The sequence below is a fragment of the Dipodomys merriami genome, unplaced genomic scaffold (assembly GCF_024711535.1).
Source record: "Dipodomys merriami isolate MVZ:Mamm:240054 unplaced genomic scaffold, mDipMer1.0.p SCAF_3, whole genome shotgun sequence".
Lineage (NCBI taxonomy): Eukaryota > Metazoa > Chordata > Mammalia > Rodentia > Heteromyidae > Dipodomys > Dipodomys merriami.
This window is the reverse complement of record NW_027204492.1, coordinates 103,592,961-103,617,052: the sequence shown is the minus strand read 5'-3', so window position 1 is coordinate 103,617,052 and position 24,092 is coordinate 103,592,961. Positions and strand designations below refer to the sequence as shown.

The 24,092-nt window shown below is 37.9% G+C and overlaps 1 long non-coding RNA gene across 1 annotated transcript in view; it reads right to left on the bottom strand.

Annotated features, from left to right (window-relative positions):
* Positions 1-1,079: 1,079 nt before the first annotated feature.
* The window catches only part of LOC138839695 (uncharacterized), a 44,314-nt gene continuing 21,301 nt past the window's right edge, over positions 1,080-24,092 (bottom strand). The window contains exon 3 of the long non-coding RNA XR_011376013.1: positions 1,080-1,136. This is a non-coding gene — a long non-coding RNA (uncharacterized lncRNA). The remainder of the gene's footprint in view (positions 1,137-24,092) is intronic.

The following is a 24,092-nucleotide window of genomic DNA, read 5'->3' as shown; positions in this document are numbered from 1 at the left end:
TTCTGACTGTAGTGAGATGAAATATCAATATAGTGTGTTTGTTTAATTTTTTAGTATGTGTGTACACACATGTATGTTAACTCCATCTGGTCATAACGAATATGCAGATAAGTTTCCAACATTTGCAGCAATCTTTCTTGCACATAGGATGCGGTTTGTCTTGTCTTTCAGTGTTACTTTACTCACACTTGTACACCATGAGCAATCTACATATCTTCCAGGAAAATTATAATTTGAGGTAAAATTTGCACAATTTTTCCTATCCACATTTTACTAGTAACTTCATGGCCCATGTCATAAGTGTTTACAAGTTTGCTGTGACATCATTAAATCCTTTCCTCTGTTCCACAGAATAATTAACATGACAGAAGATTTCTTAAGTTTTAGTGAACGATCATTGAGATTTTGGAGATTTTTAGTTTTGTATAATCAGTACCACCACATTAAATTATGGAATTTCACATTTTTCTTGCAACTGCCCTCCTTTGGTTCTTGAAATTCTCCTTCCATTAAAATATTTCAATATAAGCTGGGCATCCATGGCTCACGCCTGTAATCCTAGCTACTCAGGAGGCTGAGATCTGAGGATCATGGTTCAAAGCCAGCCCGGGCAGGAAACTCCATGAGAATCTTATCTCCAATGCACCACTTAGAACACCGGAAGTGGTGCTGTGGCTCAAGTGGTAGAGCACTAGCCTTGAGCTGAAGAGCTGAAGGGCAGCACCCAGGCCCAGATTCCAACCCCATGGCCGACACCCCCCCCCCCCCCCCGCGCCAAAAAAAACAACTCAATATACTAACAATTTATGAATACCTGATATATGGCTTTTAAAGTTTTATGATAGCATAGTGAAAATCATCAAACATTGTTTGAAAAATTAGGAAATCAGAAAACTGAGAGACCTTATTTAAAGCAAATTTTACCCATCTATGGAATTATCATAATAAAACCTGTTTGTCCTATTAATGTGTGCTAATTTTAAAATAAATTTGGATTTAAAAAAGAAAATAAATTTCTCATTATTTACTCTAATTCTCTTTTTAAAATGAGGAAAATACTTACAAACTTAATGGATTTCCTGGTCATGATCCAAAATATATAGGAGTAATCCTTCCATGTTACTTTGAGTGAGAACCTGAGGGAAAAAAAATGGGTTAGCATCAGTCTTCAGTGTGCCCAGAAGAAAATTAGGAACATTTTTGAGAAAATTAGGAATGTTTTTGAGACAACTAAATCAAGACCTTCATTTGTTGGTTTTCCTCAGTTTGTAGTCTTCTATATGAAGAAGACTGTTGGAATCCAGGAATAAAAATACAAGGAAAGGTAAGTATAAGAAGTTATTAAATCTAAAGAGTACAATCCCTCACATTAAGTGCAAAAGAATAAAATAAATAACTTGTGGAGGAGATGGGGAAAAACCACTTGTTTAAGGATACAGATGGACCTGTTGCAACAATGAGAAGTACAAGTTGTCATGTCCAAAACGAGCTTTACAACGTCGGTGGGGGGGGGGGAGAAGGGGGGGAAGGAGAAGGATTGGGATTGGGGGGGAGGGGGGAGGCTGGGAAGGGATGTGAAGGGTAAACAAAGGAGGAGGCTGCAATGCTTGGTAAGAAATGTACGCATTATCCTGCCCATGTAATTGTATGTTCACAAATAAAATAAAATTAAATTTTAAAAAAAGAATAAAATAAATAGGAACAAGCTAAGAAATTATACATATTTTTGCTTTATCCTTGCTAAAAGTTCAACCTATTCGGCTCCTATGAAATTCTTTGCCATGGTTGAGTCTAGTTACCTCATGTTTAAAAGTTCTAGGGGTGGGGGCTGGGAAGGTGGCTCAGTGGTAGAGTGATTGCCTTGTATGCATGTAGGTCCTGGGTTCAATTCCTCAGCACCACATAAGCACAAAAAGCCAGAAGTGGCGCTGTGGTAAGCGCTAGCCTTGAGCTGAGGGACAGTGGCCAAGCCGAGTTGAGGCCACGAAAAAAGTTCTGGAGGATTTGAATTTTGTATATTAGATACCCATAAAGAAAGGGAGAGATACTTAATCTCCTAGCATTTGCCCTGAGGTTCCTTCATTCTTAAATACCTCGAGCCAGGGATCAGTGACTCCTGCCTGTCATCCTAACTACTCAGGAGGCTGAGATCTTAGGATCACAGTTGAAAGCCAACCCTAGCAGGAAACTTCACAAGACTCTTACCTCCAATAAACTACTCTCAAAGGCCGGTGAGTCAAGTGTAGAGAGCTCACCTTGAGCGAAAGAACATATTTGAAGATATTTAAAGAAAATAATGCAAAATAATTGAAATTCTTAAAGCCACAATATTTGTAAGTTAGGAAACATGCTGGGTTTTTGGGCAAAGTTCTAGCTTATATTTGGGAGACTGACAGGCCTTAGTTGATGAGCTTCAAGTCATGTGAAAGAAGGTCTTTGTCTATAAGTCATGGTTTTCTGGAATAAATAGCCATACATGCTTTTATTACAGAAGACATAAAAAAGATCCAGATCGTCTTATTCAGTTTCTTGGCCAAAAAAAAAAAAAAAAAAGATATCACAAACACACTCACTTTCTGAGCTATTATTTTAAAAATAAGATCATTTACTAATAATTAAAATGTGCAGTAACAGAACTTCGCATTTTTCTGGGGTTTTGTTTTTTATCTTTTTTTTCTTTTTATTAATGGATGTGCTGGATGTCTAATTTTGTTCAGATGACTGCAGAACCTGGAAAAGCTGTTGCTACTATTAATGCATATCATACTTCTATTATTGGTCTTTTATATAAATATATATATATATATATATATATAATTTGAATTTTTGGAAACTTTAGCTGTGCTGTCAACTTTGGAAAAAGTACGCCAGTTTACCGTGTTGTGTTGGCATTGTACAGAAATTAATAGCTATATTGGTCTAGAAACGTTAAAATTAATTTTTTCCATTTGTACAGGGGTAAATGCACTGTATTAAATATGTAAGGTCTTATGTACATGAGTTTGATTACAGAAACTAATAAAGTATTCTCTAAATAATGAAAAAATGTGCATAATATCTAAATACAAATACTCAAAGAGAATCTAGCATCATTAAATATAATTACTATTTCTGAGTGATTTTACAATAAATAGAAAATATTGAATCTTCATTTCAAATATTCCCTCTGGCCTAATTATAGATTTGGATTTCCCCCACATAATTAATGAAAATTGAATTTCAAATTATTAAATTTTTTACTTCAATAACTTTCCTAGAAATATTACAACAAATTATTCCAATAATGGCCACACAGCACATAAGAAGCAATTTCTCCCAGTCCTTAATTATCAGACTAGGTTATAAACAAACTACTTGTTGGTAGATACTTACAAAAATAGAAAATTATTTGAATTTTTTCATAAAAATTTAAAGTCATAAAATTTTAAAAAGAGATGTTTATTAGTTTTTATTATTTGCAAAAGAAAGGTTCATATATATATACATATATATATATATATATATATATATATATATATATATATATATATATATATATATATATATATAGGTAGAGGGTAGGGTGGGGGTGTGTACCACCCCCACACACACCTCAATAATTATTTTTCCATCTCTTTGCTGAATCTTCCCTATCTGTAAAAGACATAAAAACTTTTCATTGTACAAACCACAAAGTATATATTAAGCCTTATGAAAAGGGAATACCCTGCCTCTGACGTACATACCTTTATTCACAATCCATCACAATCCATGATGTACAGGAGTACATGTAGAATTTTACCTTATCTTTTTTTTTTGGTTGGTCATGGGGTTTGAACTCTGGGCCTGGGCGCTGTCCCTCAGCTCTCCAGCTCAAGGCTAGCGCTCTACCATTTGAGCCACAGCACCACTTCTGGCTTTTTCTGCTTATGTGGTGCTGAGGAATCGAACCCAGGGCCTCATGCATGCAAGGCAACCACTCTACCACTGAGCCAGGTTCTAAGCCCCGAATTTTACCTTTAATACTAGGCTGTACTTCAAATGGGTTTCTGAGAACTTGGTATTTTCAGGTAAATATCCAGAAATAGCATGGCTAGACAAATTATTAAAAGATTAAAACTGGTTATCCCTATAATAGGTGCATATGTTTAACTCCCATTAACAACCTAAGACAATCCCAATTTCTTCCCACCTTACATACTATATAAACATTAAAATCATATTTTGAAACTTTTCTCAACTTTTATTTTCTATGCTTTATTATCCCCTTATGTTCTTTTTCTTGTTACTCTGGTTCTTTCTTTATTTCAGTTACTTTTCTGATAGGGTCTTTTTATTGGTGGGGTACAGTTAGCCTCAAACTGCAACCCTCCTGTCTATGCCTCCAGAGCAGCTAAGATTACAGGTATCACACTAAAACTTATTAGTTAATATGTGGTCTAACTTTTTGCCAAGGCTAGTTTTGAACCTTGCCCTTTCCAATTTCTGCTTTCCAAATATTTGGAATTAAAGCAAGCAATCTGATATTTTTTATAACAAACAAGATACATTGATTCATTGGTTTTTAAAAAGTGAAAAAAATCTATAGTATTCAATGGGAAAATCAGGAAAGCTTTATTCTTCTCTTTCAGTAATCATTAATGAAAGAGACAGACACATCCGCAAGACTTCCAGGTAATATGATTACCCATTTGTTTAAAATGAGAAAATCCATCTAAACAACTTTAGTTAGTGATTTCAAATAAAAATAGGCAAAAGAGCCCCAAAATATCAGGAGTTTCATGTAATAAAAGTTCATTTTCACAAAGAGGTGAACAAGTGAAGACAATGACCCTTAAAAACAACTTGTAAAACATAATTTGTACATACAGGCTCAGGGGAATGAGAAGCTGGAATGAGTCTTCCTGAATTGTGATGCAGGCTGCACACGTTTACAAAACCACTTAAAAATTGAATTGACACAATGCATAAATTTATATGATGTGAAAATTATGTCTAAACAAAGCTGAATTTTAAAAGAAAATGATAATAACATTTGTAGAAATGTGGCTCTGAATGAAGGGATGAGAAAAAGTGTGGCATCAGTTTCTCTTACAAACAAATGCAAATATTTGATTGGGGGGGATTATTTTGCATTGTTTGGGCAGAGTTTATCAGAAGCATATGTATCTTGAAGAAATGAGAAACTTATTTTTTCTTACCAAAGTATTAGAAAAAATACATGTAGAATGTAAGGCAGTCAAGGTTATAAAAGTGCACAAGATAAAATTAGATAGAAGATATATGTATATATATATATAGATAGATATAGATAGATATAGATATACGCACACACATATATCCAAAACACTGTCTACCTTTCTTCTTATGTACTCTGGCCGAGTTTCTTAAATAAAACGTTAAGGAAAAACATATGCATATAATTTTTTTTCTTTTTCTTTTTAATGGTGCCAGTAACAAGATTGAACTTAGGGTCTTTGGCTTACTTTTCTTGCTCAAAGCTGGCATCAGAGTGGCATTTGAGCCATGCCTCCTGTCTAGTATTTTGCTGCTTGATTGGAAATAAGACTTTCATGGAATTTCCTGTCTGGAATGGCTAAAAATCAAATCTTGATGAATGTCATGGCTCATGCCTGTATTCCTACCTACTTAGGAGGCTGAGATCTAAAAAAATTATGATTCAAATTCAGCCCAGTCAAGAAAGTATTTTTTCTCCTCTCTCTCTCTCTCTATACATATATATATTATATACATAGTATATATAACATATTATATTATATATTATTATATTATATATTATATTTTATTATATTATACATAGTATATATAACATAATATGTATTATTGTAAAGATACTATACAGAGGGGTTACAGTTACATTAGTAAGGTAATGAGTCCAGGTCATATTGAACATTGTTATACCCTCCTTTGTTTTTCCCCAAATATCTTTTCCCTCCCCACCTCCGCCAAAGTTGTAAAGTTCATTTTTTTTCATTTTTTTAGAATTTAGTTTTTATTGTGAAAATACTGTACAGAGGGGTTACAATTACATGGACAAGATAATGAGTACACTCTACTATAAAGCCATAGTAATCAAAACAGCTCGGTATTGGCATAAGAACAGACCTCAGGACCAATGGATTAGAATTAAAAACCCAGAAATGAACCTACAGACCTATAGCCATCTAATCTTTGATAAGGGAGCTAAAACAATAGAATGGAAGAAAGACAGCCTCATCAGTAAATGGTGCTGGCAAAATTGGTTAACTACTTGTAGAAAACTAAAGCTAGATCCTTATATATCACCCTGCACCAGAATCAACTCCAAATGGATCAAAGACCTCGAAGTCAAAGCAGACACTCTGAAAACATTACAGGATGGGATAGGAGAAACCCTAGCTCACCTTGGCTCAGGCAGAAATTTTCTGAATAGAGACCCGGAAACACAACAAATCAAAGAAAGGTTGGACAAATGGGATTGCATAAAGTTGCAGAGCTTCTGCATGGCAAAGGACATAGCTAGCAAGATCAATAGAAAGCCCACAGATTGGGAGAAGATCTTCACTAGCCATACAACAGACAAGGGTCTCATATCTAAAATATACTTGGAACTCAAAAAATTAAATCCCCCAACAACAAATCCTCAAAGAAACAACTGCCCAATAAATAAGTGGGCTAAAGACTTAAAGAGAAACTTCTCTGAAGAAGAAATAAGAATGGCCAATAGACACATGAAGAAATGTTCAACATCCCTAGCCATAAAAGAAATGCAAATCAAAACAACATTAAGATACCACCTCACTCCAGTTAGAATGGCAAAAATCAAGAACTCTAACAACAACAGATGCTGGAGGGGATGTGGACAGAAGGGAACCTTACTTCATTGTTGGTAGGAATGTAAACTTGTTCAACCACTTTGGAAAGCAGTATGGAGGTTCTTCAAAAGACTTCACATAGATCTCCCCTATGACCCAGCAATCCCACTTTTAGGCATTTATCCAAATGTTTACAAACAAGACCACACTAAAGCTACCAGCACAACTATGTTTATTGCAGCATTATTTACCATAGCTAAGATATGGAACCCACCCATATGCCCCTCAGTAGATGAATGGATCAAGAAAATGTGGTATATATACACAATGGAATTCTATGCCTCAATCAGAAAGAATGACATTGCCCCATTTGTTAAGAAATGGAAAAACTTGGAAAAAACTATATTAAGTGAAGTAAGCCAGGCCCAAAGAAACATAGGTCCCATGGTTTCCCTTATTTGCAATATCTAGTATATGTATGAGTCAAGTGGAATAGGTCAGATAATGTGATGTTAGGAAAATTAACCCTTAGATATGTATTTTAATGTTTTTTTCTTTCATGCATGTGTTTCTAATGCATTTATAAGATTATCTCTTTGTTGCTTTGTATGTCCCTTCCCCACAGTATAACCCCTGCCTTCACTATATTTGATGTCTGTATAACTTGTGGAGGAGATGGGGAAAAAACAAGTCGTTTAAGGATTCAGGTGGACCTGTTGCAACAATGAGAAGTACAAGTTGTCCTGTCGAAAACGAGCTTTACAATGTTGGTGCTTGGTAAGAAATGTATGCATTGTCCTGCCCATGTAATTGTAACCCCTTTGTACAGTATGTTTACAAAATAAAATAAAATAAATAAAAAAAATAAAAAAAGATTGAGTACATTTCTTATCAAGCATTGTAGCCTCCTCCTTTGTTTCCCCTTCCAATCCCTTCCCAGCCTCCCCCCCCACCCCTTACCCAGTCCTCCTCCCCCACCAAAGTAGTAAAGTTCGTTTTCCACATAACAACTTGTACTTGTCATTGTTGCAACATGTATCCTTATTTCAACGACTTGTTTTTCCCCTCCCCCTCCACAAATTATACCTAGATCAAATACAGTGAAAGCAGGGCTTATACTGTGGGGGGAGGGACATACAAAGCAACAAAGAAATAATCTTATAAATGCGTTAGAAACAAATGCATGGAAGAAAAAAGATTTGAATATTTATCTTGGGGGTTCATTTTCTTAACATCACCTTATCTGACCTTTTCTGCTTGACTCATACATATACTAGATATTGCAAATAAGGGAAACCATGGGACCTATGTTTCTTTGAGCCTGACTTACTTCACTTAATATAATTTTTTCCAAATTTTTCCATTTCCAAACAAATGGGGCAATGTCATTCTTTCTGATGGAGGCATAGAATTCCATTGTGTATATATACCACATTTTCTTGATCCATTCATCTACTGAGTGGCATCTAGGTTGGTTCCATATCTTAGCTATGGTAAATAATGCTGCAATAAACATAGTTGTGCTGGTAGCTTTAGTGTGGTCTTGTTTGTAAACATAAAGTTCATTTTCAACATACTCTCTTGTATATCTCATTATTACAATGGGTCGTCCTGTATCCTTATTTCAGCATTTTGTAATTTCCCTTCCCCTCCCTAAATAAGAAAAATGTATATACAAGTTGCAGGACGCTGGAATCAAATACAGTGACATCAGGGGTTGTACCATGGGGGAAGAAGATACAAAGAAACAAAAACATCACATAGTATATTATGAGCAACAGCAACCCCCTATCTTGGGGTTCATTTCGTTTAGCATAAGGTTATATGGTCATATGTACATAGCTTTTGACTTCTGTTCGTAGTAGACATATACTAGTTATTGCAGATAAGGGAAACCATGGGACCTATGTTTCTTTGGGCCTGGCTTGCTTCACTTAATATAATTTTTTCTAAGCCTTTCCATTTTCCAACAAATGGGCAATGTCATTCTTTCTGATGGAGGTATAGAATTCCAGTGTGTGTGTGTGTGTGTGTGTGTGTGTGTGTGTGTGTGTGTGTGTGTGTGTGTGTGTGTGTGTGTGTGTGTGTATGTGTGTGTGTGTGTGTGTGTGTATACATATATATATCACATTTTCTTGATCCATTCATCTACTGAGGGGCATCTGGATTGCTTCCATATCTTAGCTATGGTAAATAATGCTGCAATAAACATAGTTGTGCTGGTAGCTTTAGTATACCCTTGTTTGTGATCATTTGGGTAAATGCCCAAAAGTGGGATTGCTGGGTCATGGGGGAGCTCTATGTGCAGTCTTTTGAGGAAACTCCATACTACTTTCCAAAGTGGTTGAACAAATTCACATTCCCACCAACAATGCAGTAAGGTTCCCTTCTGTCCACATCCCCTCCAGCATCTGTTGTTATTAGAGTTCTTGATTATAGCCATTCTAACTCGGTGAGGTGGTATCTCAATGTTGTTTTGATTTGCATTTCTTTTATGGCCAGAAAAGTTGAGCATTTCTTCATGTGTCTATTGGCCATTCTTACTTCTTCTTCAGAGAAGTCTCTCTTTAAGTCTTTAGGCTACCTATTAATCGGGCAGTTGTTTCTTTGAGTATTTGTTGGGGGATTTAATTTTTGAGTTCCAGTATATTTTAGATATGAGACCCTTGTCTGTTGTATGACTAGTGAAGATCTTCTCCCAATCCGTGGGCTTTTTTTTTTCCTTCTTTCTCTTTTTTTTTTCTTTTAAGGGAAGAGCACTTTTATTTGTGAACATACTGTACAGAGGGGTTACAATTACATGGGCAGGATAATGCGTACATTTCTTACCAAGCATTGCAGCCTCCTCCTTTTGTTTACCCTTCACATCCCTTCCCAGCGTCCCCCCTCCCCCCCAATCCCAATCCTTCTCCTTCCCCTCCCTTCCCCCCCCCCACACCGACGTTGTAAAGCTCGTTTTGGACATGACAACTTGTACTTCTCATTGTTGCAACAGGTCCGCCTGTATCCTTAAACAACTTGTTTTCCCCCATCTCCTCCTCAAGTTATACTGACATCAAATATAGTGAAAGCAGGGGTTATACTGTGGGGGAGGGACATACAAAGCAACAAAGAGATAATCTTATAAATGCGTTAGAAACACATGCATGAAAGAAAAAAACATTAAAATACATATCTAAGCGTTCATTTTCCTGACATCACATTATCTGACCTATTCCGCTTGACTCATACATATACTAGATATTGCAAATAAGGGAAACCATGGGACCTATGTTTCTTTGGGCCTGGCTTACTTCACTTAATATAATTTTTTCCAAGTTTTTCCATTTCCTAACAAATGGGGCAATGTCATTCTTTTTGATGGAGGCATAGAATTCCATTGTGTATATATACTACATTTTCTTGATCCATTCATCTACTGAGGGGCATCTGGGTTGGTTCCATATCTTAGCTATGGTAAATAATGCTGCAATAAACATTGTTGTGCTGGTAGCTTTAGTGTGGTCTTGTTTGTAAACATTTGGGTACATGCCCAAAAGTGGGATTGCTGGGTCATAGGGGAGTTCTATGTGAAGTCTTTTGAGGAACCTCCATACTGCTTTCCAAAGTGGTTGAACAAGTTTACATTCTCGTGGGCTTTTTATTGATCTTGCTAGCTATGTCCTTTGCCATGCAGAAGCTCTGCAGTTTCATGCAACCTCATTTGTCCCAACTTTCTTTGATTTGTTGTGTTTCTGGGTGTTCATTAAGAAAATTTCTGCCTGTGCCAACGAGCCCTAGACTTTCTCCTATTCCTTGCCATAATGTGTTCAGGGTATATGCTTTGTCTTCGAGGTCTTTGATCCATTTGACTCTTATCTCTAATTAACTACCCAAAATCTGGAAGTGGAGCCATGGTTCAAGTACTAGAGTACTATGGACAGGCGCTGAGTTCAAACCCTACGACTGGCAAAAAAAAAAAAAAAAGTTCAATCCTCTAGGTTTCCTGAGTAGCTAGAATTGCAGTTGTAAGCCACCACTATACCTTCCTATGTATTTTTTTAAGAATAAAAATCATAGTGGAGTCTTAACAGTTCAAATTAGTTCTCCTCCTCTGGTTTTAGACAGTTTTTTAGATATGCTTGTAGACAAATACCTTCTTCACAAACTAGTTCTCAAAACACACTACAATTCTTAATATTGCTACAAACCTACGGAACTATGCAAGGGAGAATCCCTGACACTTAAAAATTCATTGCTTTTACAGAAAATCTGCCAGGAAGTATATGGAATGTGTATGGCAGTACACAGATTTCAGCTGTGCACCAAATACAATTATTCTTTATTTGATTTTCTTCATTTATAAATTCAATACAGGAGCAGTGACCAAGTTGGAGCTTTACCCACTTTCTTAGAGATTTGGACAAATGTCAGAGGAAATTTCAAGTGCTATGAATAGCACAGTAGGTAATTCTTGTAGGGGCGTTGAAGACTCAGCATGTTTAGTCTCCACATTGCATACTTTCTCTGAGCTCTTTCTCCCTTCTCTCTTACAAGGGAAGAACCATCCCTCTGCCTCTCTCTATCTCTGGAATACTGGTTTGTGGGAGAAAGTGGTGAGGACAGGAAGAGATAGTTATCATTTAATAACAGCCATATATTTTTCAACATATGAAATCATCAACTTAAAGAAGATATAAGTGATTCCATAAGAGGTTTTCAGGAAATAGTTATTATGCTAAATACATTCAATTGGTTTTTAAATTTGTGTCATTTGATTGCAATGGTAATCTGAGTAATAACTTGCTTTTTGTTCTTTTTTGATAGTACTGGAATTTGAACTCAGGATTTCATGCTTGGGCAGGTACTCTGCTACTTGAGCCAAACCTTCAGCCTTTTTTTGCTCTAGTCATTTTTGAGATAAGGGCTAATGTTTTGCCCAGACTGGCCTGAACCACAATTTGTGCATATGTTTCCTGTCTTAGCTGAAATGAAATTACCACCATACCCAGCATTTTCTGTTAAGATAGGATATCATGAATTGTTTTGCCTAAGGCTTGCATAGAACCATGGTCTGCCTGATCTGAGACATGGGATGACACTTGTATACCACCATTCCCATTTACTATTAGATTTTGTGTAGTCTGGCTTCAAACTGCAGTCCTCCTGACCTCTGCCTTCTAAGTAACTAGGATGTGAGCCACTGGCCCCTAGCATTTTTCTGACTTTTCTCTCATAATCAAAATTAAGTATTTAAATCTCATGATTCTATTGAATCACTTTTAGCAACCTTTCAGACCGTTTCTGCATTCTATTCCTCCATAAAAATAGAAAACCTGCTATATCAAATGCTGCTTTAGGTGGTAGAAGTGCAAGGGTTAAGCAAACAAGGCCTCTGTCCTAATAAACCTTAGCTATTTTGCATAGAAAGACAACGCAAAACCATACACATCATGTAATGCTATGCACAGGAAACAGAAGTCTGGAAGATAGACCACAAGGATATGCATGTGTGTTAAAGACCTGGATAAGATTATAATCCATTTTTCCACTATATTTGATTCTGGTGCCCTTGTATATACATTTTTCGAGTTTGTGGAGGGGAAGAGAAATAATGCTTACATAAGGATACTGTTTGACCCATTGGAACAATAGATGTACAAGATACTATGTTGAAAATGAACTTTACAACTTGTTGGGGGGTGGGAGTTGAGTAGGTGGGGAGGGAAGGGATGGTAGGGGAAAAACAAAGGAGGAGGTAACAATGCTCAATAGAAAATGTACTCATTACCTTACTCGAGTAACTGTAACCCCTCTGTACAGTATTTTTACAAAAAAACATTTTAAAAAGAATGGAACAGAGAAAAAAGCGTTATGAATTTCACTCTCAGCAAGAATCATGGACTTTTGGGAATTTTTTTTTTGCTTATCTTTGTATCTTTTAATCAAAGTGTCATGTTTTTCATAAACAGTGCACAGAATAACTATTCTTAGGACTGACTGTTTAATTTTAAGACACACATACTGCAGTAATAACCAGGTCAAACAAAGGAGGAGGCAACAATGCTTGATAAGAAATGTACTCATTACCTTGCTCATGTAATTGTAACCCCTCTGTACAGTATTTTCACGACAAAAAATAAAAAATAATAACCAGGTCAAATTTGTCTTCTAAATTTAAGAAAATAGGATGAAGGGGTTGGGAAGGTGGCTCAGTGATAGAGCGCTTACCTTGCATGCCTGAGGCCCTGGGTTCGATTCCTCAGCACCACATAAGCAAAAAGAAAAAAGCAGGAAGTGGCGCTGTGGCTCAAGTGGTCATTCTGGGAGCCTTTAACTCCTATTTCCTGGGGAAGTGGGGGAATATTTCTCTCATTTTTTCCTATTCTCCTTATACTATCTTGTTATACTAAAATCTCTGATAAAACGTTTTAAAAATGCCATTCTGAGAGGGGGGACCAAGATGGCGACGGGGCAGTAGGGAAACGCCACAGCTCTCTCCAACCAAAAAGAGAGTTCGAGTTCCAACGCTTAATCTCCCCAAGAGACTGACAACAACAAAAAGACGAACACTCAGAGAAAAACCAGAGGCGGAGAATAACAAAAAAGAAAGAGGAAAAGAATTTCAAAACAGAAAAAAGCGAAGACCCCTCCCCCAACTTTTACTGGCCGCGCGGCAGCGCGCCAAGCCGCCGGCCAGCCGGCCCGGCGGGGGCTGTGGGAGCCCCAGAGAAACAGCAGAGACACAGGGGGCCACTTTCAGAACATCAGGTACTGGTTTGCAGAACAGCAGATCGCCAGGAACAGAGAAACCTACCAGCCGGGAGTCTCCACGAGGATCCCACCCCCACCCCTCACTCTCCACCCGAGCAGAGAGGCTCCATCCCGCCAAAGCCGCTCGGCATCAGCAGAGTGACAAAAGGACCTGCGGCAGACCACCCGGCCCACCGGATCGCGATCGCAACGATCCAGCACTCTCCACCCGAGCAGAGAGGTTCCATCCCGCCAAAGCGGCTCGGTGCGACAAAGGGTCCTGTCTGCAGACCACCCGCCCGCCCGATCACGATCGCAACAACCCGGCGGGGTCACTTGGGCCCCAGAGGTACCGAGAAGAAGCTGCCTGAGCGTGGACACTCTTGACCCAACAGCTTCGACAGAGGCAGAGACAGAAAAGAATCACACAGAGCCACCACCGCCCAACCCAGCCCGGATTGCAACAACAACTGACGACCTACACCACACAGAAACAACCAGCTCCAGGGTGAGTACCCCACAGGGGAAGTGTATCCCTCAAGGGAGACCAGAGCTGGAGGGAATCCCCAGACCCTGACCTAGACTCCCTACCCCAGCACCCGGACCACAGGACCCACTAAAACTGGGAACTGTTTGAGAGCTCCACCAGCCCGTGGAGCACACTCAGCTGGCCAGGCTAGAGCAAGAGCACCCCTGGAAGGGAGCTTAAATGCCCAAGCCAGGAACAGCGCCCCTGGGTCAAGACTACCAACAGTAGAAGAAATTTGAACTGTGTCCCCCAGGCTGTATAACCTAGGGGGTATACACATCAGCACAGGCCTAACAAGCGCGCTCCAGGCTGGGGCCGGAACCAAGCCCGGGGATCCGGCGCCTGAACAACACAACCAACTCCTCCCAATTGAAGTAAAAAGCTGAGCATACGCCTCAACAGAGGGGAGAAAACCAGGAAACAACACTCCCCCGGGAAGCACGCCTGTGGCAACAAAAGACCTGGAGGCCCAGGACAAGAGAAGCCCAAACCCCACCAAAACTCCACCCATATACCCTAGACTGGGAATTGGGCAACACAGGCTGCCAGCACCTGATAGTAAGCAGGAGCTCAGACTGTTAAGGCGGCTCAGCAATAGAGTGATAGTCTTGGATGTATGAGGCCCTGCATCTGATTCCTCAGCATCACAAAAGCAAAAAGGGTCAGAAGTGGTGCTGTGGCTCAAACGATAGGGTGCCAGCCTTGAGCTGAAAAAGCTGAGGGACAGCACCCAAACCTAGAGTTCAAGCCCACAACCAGCCCAAAACAAATAAACAAAAACACATCAGGAGCCCATAGCAGACTCCAGCATTTGGGAGAGTGCATCCAGAGCATCTGTTCTTCACAAGAGCACCCGTAGGAGCAAACACAAGCAGTCTAGGCTGCTCAACCCTTCCAAAGGCGGGAACTGTCAGCAATCTACAGCAGAGAGCTGAGAATCCTAAGTAAGTCAGAATAGCAGCTGGAAATAGGCTCCCAACAGAACCCAGATCAGGCACAGACTCTCTCTACCAATACAGAATCAGCAACCAAGCAAAGACAGACACACCAAAACAAAATTGAAGAGCAGTCTCCTGAACCTCCATGCGAAAATCACAGAGAAAAATCACAAGGTTTACTACCACCCAGGACAGCAAGCTCACCCCAAAAGCCAGCAGCCACACAGGGGAGAGCCCCAGTGGGAGCAAAGCAGGAATGGAAGACAAAGGCTACTTCCAAGGGTTGCTGGAGGCAATGACTCAAGAAATAAAGCGAGAAATTTATCAGAAATTGAAAGAGCACAAGGATGAACTATCCAAAGAGATACAGGGTATCAAACAAGAGATGCATGCAAAAATAGAAGCTGCACAAACCTCAATAAGAAGTGAGATAAACGCCAAATTAGAGGTAATGCATACCTCATTGAGAGGTGAGATCAGTACTCTGAGAACCAACATTGAATCCATAAAGGGATCCATTTCCTCCATGCAAACCACAATAGAAGCCACTGTCAACAGAGTGAATGAAATGGAAGGTCGAGTGTCAGATACAGAAGACAGAATACACCAACTGGACCAAAAAGTGACAGATATGGAAAAATTACTCAAATTAAACCAAAGGGATATTCAAGAGCAAGCAGATAATGCTAAAAAATTTAACCTTCGCATAATTGGAGTGGACGAAGGTGAGGAATTCCAGAGCAAGGGAATGCAACACCTATTTAACAAGATAATCAATGAAAATTTTCCCCACCTCAAAAACGACCATCTTAACTACATCACAAAAGCTTATCGAACACCCAACAAGCAAGACCCCAGGAGAAACACTTCTAGACACATTATAGTAAAAATGATAGATCTGAATAATAAGGAAACAATCCTGCATGCAGCAAAAATGAAGAAGGAGCTATACTACAATGGGAAAAAAATAAGAATTACTGCAGATCTCTCCACACAAACAATGAATGCAAGAAAAGCCTGGGAAAGCACCATACGAGCCCTGAGAGCCAATAACTGCCAACCCAGACTGATCTACCCGGCAAAGCTAGCATTCACATTTGATGGAGAACTGAAAACTTTTAATAGCAAAGAAAAACTAAATGAATTCATAAACATTAAGCCAGCATTACAAAGAATTCTAAGAGGGGGGACACAACCTGAAGAAAGCAGCCAGGAACTGGGGCCTGCCCCAAACAGGCATTACTCAAAGTCTAACTGAGCAAGCACAGGAGGAAAGGAAAAAAGAAAAACTTAGGAAAACGGAATGGCAGGGACAACAATGCATCTCTCTATACTTTCTCTTAATATAAATGGGCTGAATTCACCAATTAAAAGAAAACGAACTGAGGACTGGATAAGAAAACAAGACCCATCCATCTGTTGCCTTCAGGAGACCCACCTCTCAGCCAAACATACAAACAAACTCAGAGTGAAGGGGTGGAAAAGGATCTACCAATCAAACGCCCCCAGTAAGAAAGCAGGTGTAGCTATCCTGATATCTGACAAAATAAACTTTTCATTAAAATCAGTACAGAAAGACAAGGACGGACACTACATATTAATAAAGGGAACAATCCAAGAGGAGGATATAACCATCATCAACTTATATGCCCCAAATATTGGTGCACCCAGATATGTCAAACAAATGCTCTCAAACTTACAGAATAAAATAGATCCCAATACGATAATACTAGGAGACTTTAACACACCACTCTCACCAAAGGACAGGTCTACCAACCAGAGGATTGGCAAAGAAGCTACCGAATTAAGAGAGGCCATACTGCAAGCGGAATTAACTGACATCTACCGAGTATTTCACCCTAAAACAACACAGTACACATTCTTCTCAGCAGCTCATGGAACTTTCTCCAAAATAGACCATATCATAGTTCATGCAAGGAACTTAAGCAAATACAAAGGGATCGACATAATCCCCTGTATCCTATCTGACCACAGTGGAATCAAGCTAGCTCTCAATAACAAAGCATACCGCAGAAATTTCTCCAATACATGGAAATTGAACAGCACACTCCTTAACAATGCCTGGATAACAGAAGAGATCAGAGAAGAAATAAAGCATTTCCTACAACTCAATGAAAATGAAAACACCTCACAAAGAAACTTGTGGGACACAGCAAAAGCAGTCCTGAGGGGCAAATTTATTGCCCTCAGTGCCCACATCAAGAGAATGGAGACAGACCAAGTAAATAATCTCACGTTGCAATTAAAACAGCTAGAAAAACAGGAAAAAATGGAACCTAAAGCTACTAGAAGAAGCCAGATAACCAAATTAAAAGCAGAGATTAACCAATTAGAAAATCAGAAAACCATAACCAAAATAAACCAAACAAAAAGCTGGTTCTTTGAAAAAATAAACAAAATTGATGGCCCATTGGCTAGATTAATTAAAAAAAGAAGAGAGGAAACCCATATTAATAGGATTAGGGATGCCACGGGAAACATCACCACACGTACCCAAGATATCCAAACAATTCTAACAGACTACTTTCAAAAGCTATACTCTCTAAAGGAAGAAAATCGGGCAGAAATGGATGCATTTTTAGAGAAATACAAGTTGCCCAAACTGAGCAAAGAAGAAGTTAACCAATTAAATAAGCCAATATCCTATAATGAGATACAGGAAGCTATCAAAAGTCTTCCAACAAAAAAAAGCCCAGGACCAGATGGATTCACAGCAGAATTCTATAAGACCTTTAAACAAGAACTAATACCCATACTCCTCAAGCTCTTCAGAGAAACAGAGAAGGAAGGAGCTATCCCAAACTCATTCTACGAAGCCAATATCACACTCATCCCCAAACCAGGCAAAGACCCAACCAAAAAGGAGAATTACAGGCCAATCTCCTTGATGAACACAGATGCAAAGATCCTTAACAAGATTCTAGCTAACAGAATCCAGAAACACATAAAAAAAATAATTCACTATGACCAGGTAGGCTTCATCCCAGAGACACAGGGATGGTTTAACATACGTAAGTCAATAAATGTAATCCAACATATCAACAGAGCCAAGGTCAAGAATCACATGATTATCGCTACAGATGCAGAAAAGGCCTTTGACAAAATTCAACATTCATTCATGCTAAAAGCTCTGGAGAAAATAGGAATAGAAGGAACATTTCTAAAAACAATAAAAGCCATTTATGACAGACCAATAGCCAATATTATACTTAATGGGGAAAAGCTACAACCAATTCTCCTAAAATCAGGAACAAGGCAAGGATGCCCACTGTCTCCACTCCTCTTCAATATAGTCCTAGAACCCTTAGCCAGGGCAATAAGGCAAGAAAAAGACATTAAAGGGATCCTCATAGGAAAAGAAGAAGTTAAACTATCCCTTTTTGCAGACGACATGATACTATACCTCCACGATCCCAAAAACTCCATCCCCAAACTCTTAGAAATCATAAATCACTTTGGCAAAATAGCAGGATACAAAATAAACCCACAAAAATCAGTTGCCTTCCTATACACTGATAATGTACAGGAAGAGAGGGAAATAAAGGGAGCAACCCCATTCACAATAACCTCCCGAAAAATAAAATATTTAGGAATTAACCTAACCAAAGATGTAAAAGAACTATTTAATGAGAACTATAAAAAGTTAAAGAAAGAAATTGCAGAAGACACTAGGAAATGGAAAGACCTCCCATGCTCCTGGATAGGCCGACTTAATATAGTAAAGATGGTAATACTTCCAAAACTAATATACAAATTCAACGCAATTCCTATTAAAATCCCAATGACGTACATCACTGAAATACAGAAAACAGTCCAAAAATTCATATGGAACAACAAAAGACCTAGAATAGCCAAAACAATTCTAGGGGATAAAGACAATATGGGAGGGCTATCCATGCCGAACTTCAAACTCTACTACAGAGCTATAATAACAAAGACAGCATGGTACTGGCACAAAAACAGACCCGAAGACCAATGGAACAGAATAGAAGATCCAGAAATAAATCCACAGGCCTACAGCCAGCTGATATTCGACAAAGGAGCCAAAGACATACAATGGAAGAAACACAGCCTCTTCAACCGCTGGTGCTGGGAAAACTGGGCAGCCACATGCAGAAAACTAAAAGTGGACCCCAGCCTATCACCATGCACCAACATCAACTCAAAATGGATTAAAGACCTTAACATTAAACCTGAATCTCTGAAACTACTGCAGGACAGAGTAGGAGAGACACTTGAACTAATAGGCACAGGAAGGAACTTCCTGAACAGAGTCCCAGGGTCACAACAAATTGGAGAGAGACTCGACAAATGGGACTACCTTAAAATAAAAAGCTTCTGCACAGATAAAGCTATCGCAACCAAGCTAGAAAGACAACCAACTAATTGGGAAAAAATATTTACCAGCAATATATCAGACAAGGGGTTAACATCCTGTATATACAGGGAACTCAAGAAACTAATCCCTCCCAAACCCAACACACCAATTACTAAATGGGCAAGGGAACTAAAGAGGGACTTCTCAAATGAAGAAATAAAAATGGCAAAGAAACCCATGAGGAAATGTTCATCATCCCTGGTGGTGAAGGAAATGCAAATAAAGACAACCCTGAGATACCACCTTACCCCAGTCAGAATGTCCCACATCCACAAATCAGCCAACGACAAATGCTGGAGGGGATGTGGAGAACGAGGAACGCTATTACACTGCTGGTGGGAATGTACACTCATACAACCACTTTGGAAAGCAGTCTGGAGGGTCCTTAGAAAGCTAAAGATTGACCTCCCTTACGACCCAGTCATACCACTTCTAGGCATCTACCCTGAACAACAGGAACCAATATACAAGGACACATGCACCTCCATGTTTATTGCAGCACTGTTCGCAATAGCTAGGATATGGAAACAACCTAGATGCCCCACCACAGATGAATGGATCCAAAAATTGTGGTATCTATACACAATGGAATATTATGCAGCCATTAGAAATGACAAAATAATGGCATTTGCAGGGAAATGGATGGAGCTAGAAGGAATCATGTTGAGCGAGGTAAGCCAAGAACGAAGAGACAAACAGTACATGGTCTCCCTGATAAGTGGATGATGAATCCAAAATGTTAGGTGATATGACAAAACTAACAGGACTTAAGAAACAAAGAACTCCCACTCATCTGGTTGAACCACTACTAAATATCCCCATGCTGCTGATCACATATATGGTATATAACATATGAGCACCGTTATATATTATAGACTGTGATAGACAATTTGCTCCAGGAAAGTTAGAATGAACTTGTGACTTTAAATGAGCATCATTATTCCACAATACTGTGAATTTCCGGAAATTAAGTAATCACTTAATCACGATCAAAAAAAAAAAAAAAAAAAAGAACCTTGGGGAAGGGAGGGAGGGAGGGGATGGTAGGGGGAAAACAATGGAGGGGGTAACAATGTTCAAGAGGAAGTGGAAGTGTACTCATTACCTCACTCATGTAACTGTAACCCTCTGTATAGTATCTCTACAATAAAAAAAATTAAAAAAAAAAAGAAAAAGAAAAGAAATTTTCTTTTTAAAAATAAAGAAGGGTGAACAAATGCAGTAGCGGTATCACTAGACACTATGTTGAAAATGAACTATACAACTTGTGGTTGAAGACGGGAGGGAAAAACTTGGAGAGAGTGAAGGAAGAAAGGTACTTTTTATCTGACACGTAACTGTAACTCCTCTGTACATCGCCTTTATACTAATAAAAAATATTTACAAAAAAAAAAAAAAAATGCCATTCTGCACCTTAATAGTGAATCAGGGGCTGGGAAGATGGCTCAGTGGTAGAGCACTAGAACTGAAGAGCTGAGGGACAGTGCCCAGGCCCAGAGTTCAGGCCCCACGACCGGACCCCCCCCCCAAAAAAAAGAAAATAGGATGAAATATAAAGTGTATAATTGTATCCTTAAGATGAGCAGTTTACAGCACATGAATCTAGTCACAAGTATATTTTACCTTAGCATATCCTATGTTCAGTATCAAGCAAACTAGGCTTTTATCACACTGTCTGACAACTAAAACATATCCTGTAAAACTGTAACAAAAATCTTTTAAAAACATATTTAAAAACAACTTTTGAATCAATGAAGTCAATTTTTGTGTCACTAAAATGTTTTAAATGGAAATTGCTAATTCGACTATGTAAGTGGATGAAAGTTAAATAGCTCCCTGGCAGTGGTAATCAGAACACAAGATCACATCTTTTGCCTGAATATATTAGAATTATGTCACAAGTTACTCTCGTGAATGGTCAATGGAAATTACATGTATATCACCTATATATCAAAATAAACCTCAGGGACTGTCACAGGAAGATATCAAAGATATAAGCCAATTAAATATAAGAATTCTCATTTACTAAAAGAACAATAGACATAATCTAAATAGCCAATGATGGAGCCAAGTACAATCTATTTGAACTTTTTGCATCATGCAATGATAACATGATAGTAGACATCCAATAATAGTCAAAATATTTTAGCTAAAGAATAGAATGAGTAAACTTTTTCTAACTGTGACTTATGTTTTCCATTCATGCAGATCAAACTGTCATGTTTGTTTGATTCTTCAAGAAGATTATCTTTTGATTTGACAAGTCTATCACCTGTCTTTTCCAATGTTATCATTATTAATGTTATTTTTAAGGAATATATTGATTTACTTTCCTTGAGGTTCAGGAATTAATCTTGGGTTATTTTTTATCAGTGTATATGTATTTCATTTTACTATTACTTTAAATGGTCAAAAAGAAGGGTAAGTCACGAGTTCATGAATCTACTAACTTATTGATGAAAACTATCCTTTAGCCCAATCTTCCCTTAGGCTTTCTTTTATATATGAAACAAAAGAGCACATCCAAAATGACACATTTCTTAGTATACATCCTTCAAATTTACAAAATAAAATTATTTTTGGTAGTACTAGGATCTTTCAGACTTTATACCAGGTCCTTTAATTTAGTTCTAGCATACACTAGCTTATTTCTTCATCAAATTACTATCATGTGCTTTCAGTTAAGACCGTCTTTGACACATCAATAGTAAAGTCAAACCATGTCAAACTATATATATACATATATGCATATATATGTATATATACATACATATATATACATATATACATACAAATATAAGTGTGTGTGTGTGTGTGTGTGTGTGTATACATATATATATATATAGTTTGTGGGGCTTAAACTCAGGGCCCAGGCACTGTCCCTGAGCTATTTTACTCAAGACTAGAGCTTTACCATTTTGTGCCACTTTCAAACTATATTTTATTATGCAGAAATTACATATATATCTTAAAATAAAGTGGTATACAAGAGACTGAAATAAAAGCGTAAAAGTCTTTCCAACATCAAACACATGCACACACAAATTAAGGAGTTTTGTTTCATTATTATGATAATTGTTGTTATAATTTTATAAATGATTTTATTTACCAAGTATAGAATGTATAGTTTCATTATTTTACTGTGAGAAAGGAGATAATATATTGCATTTACATTACCTCCTGCCTATTTTCAACTTGCTATTTTAATTCTTCTGGTGGTTGTTTTTAAAATTTAAACAATGTATTTGAACCTGCATTTTTGTATATATGACTTCTAGAAAATAACTCTGTTATTGTTGTTAAGACAGGATTAAAGAATAATATGTTTTCTTTTTTAAACATCCTTTTTCATACTTCCCTGCTTTTGTAAATAATATCTATGATTTGACATTTCTAAAACATATAATCTCTTGACCATAATTTTTCAAGCTTTCCTCTAAATGTTGATATTAAGCCATGAAAAGCAATGAATAGCATTTTCCATTTAATCACCCAAAGAATGTTTATTACAGAATTAAGAAATACGATTAACTAGGAGTGTAATTATGTTAAGCATGTGAATTTTCTTTTTTTTTCGCCAGTCATGGTGCCTGAACTCTAGGCCTGGGCACTGTCCCTCACTCTTCAGCTCAAGGCTGGTGCTCTACCACTTGAGCCACAGAACCACTTCCAGCTTTTTCTGCTTATGTGGTGCTGAGGAATCAAACCCTGGATGTCATGGATGCAAGGCAAGCACTCTACCACTGAGCCACATTCTCAGCCCATGAATTTTCTCTTATTTTCAGCTTTAATATTCTAGGTAATACTCTAATGCCAATGACTTTTTATGGTTTGGGTATTACTGGGTTTTTAAAAATTGTTTTTGTATAATCGATATATAGAGGGGTTACAGTTACATGAATTAGGTACAATCAGTATAATTCTTTTTGAACCATTTTTCCCCTTCAGTCACTCTCTCCAAATCTTTCCCTCCAGTCCACACCAGTAAGATATCCAGCTCATTTTCTTCATAGTGTCTGGTGAGTATCATTGTTGTATTTGTTTATTCTTGTTCCACCCTTTATGTGTCCTCCCTTACCCTAACATAAATAAAGTACAAAAAATACGAAAAGAGAAGAGAATGAAAACAGCAACAATGACAACTAAAAAGTGTCTCTGATTTCCTATTTTTTGGAGTTTATTTCATATAATATGATATTATATGGTTATCTGGCTATAGCTATTGAGCTTATGCCCACTAATCCTATGCTTAACACCTCCTTTGGTCTCCCTATATTAATGACTATAGTCCTATATACATTATCATGTCCAGTACTGGGTTTTGAACACTTGCTAGGCTGGTATTCTACCATTTAAGCCATCCCTCTAGTACTGCTTTTCATTGGTTGTGTTTGTATATGTGCTACTGGGGCTTCAAATCAGGTCTTTTGTTCCCACTTTTTTAATCACAGCTAGTAGCTGATACTCTATCAATCAACCTATGCTTCTTTGCTGGTTATTTAGACTGGTCTTGAGATCTTTTCTGACTGAGCTGGCTTCAAATTACAATTTTCCAAGCCTCATTCTCGTGAATATTATAGGTCAGAGCTACGAGCACCTGAATTAACTTGTTAGTTTTAATTTAACTTTTCTAATTTGAATTGTATTGTAAAGGTTATGTACAGAGTGGTCACAGTTACATAAGTAAGGTAATGAATACA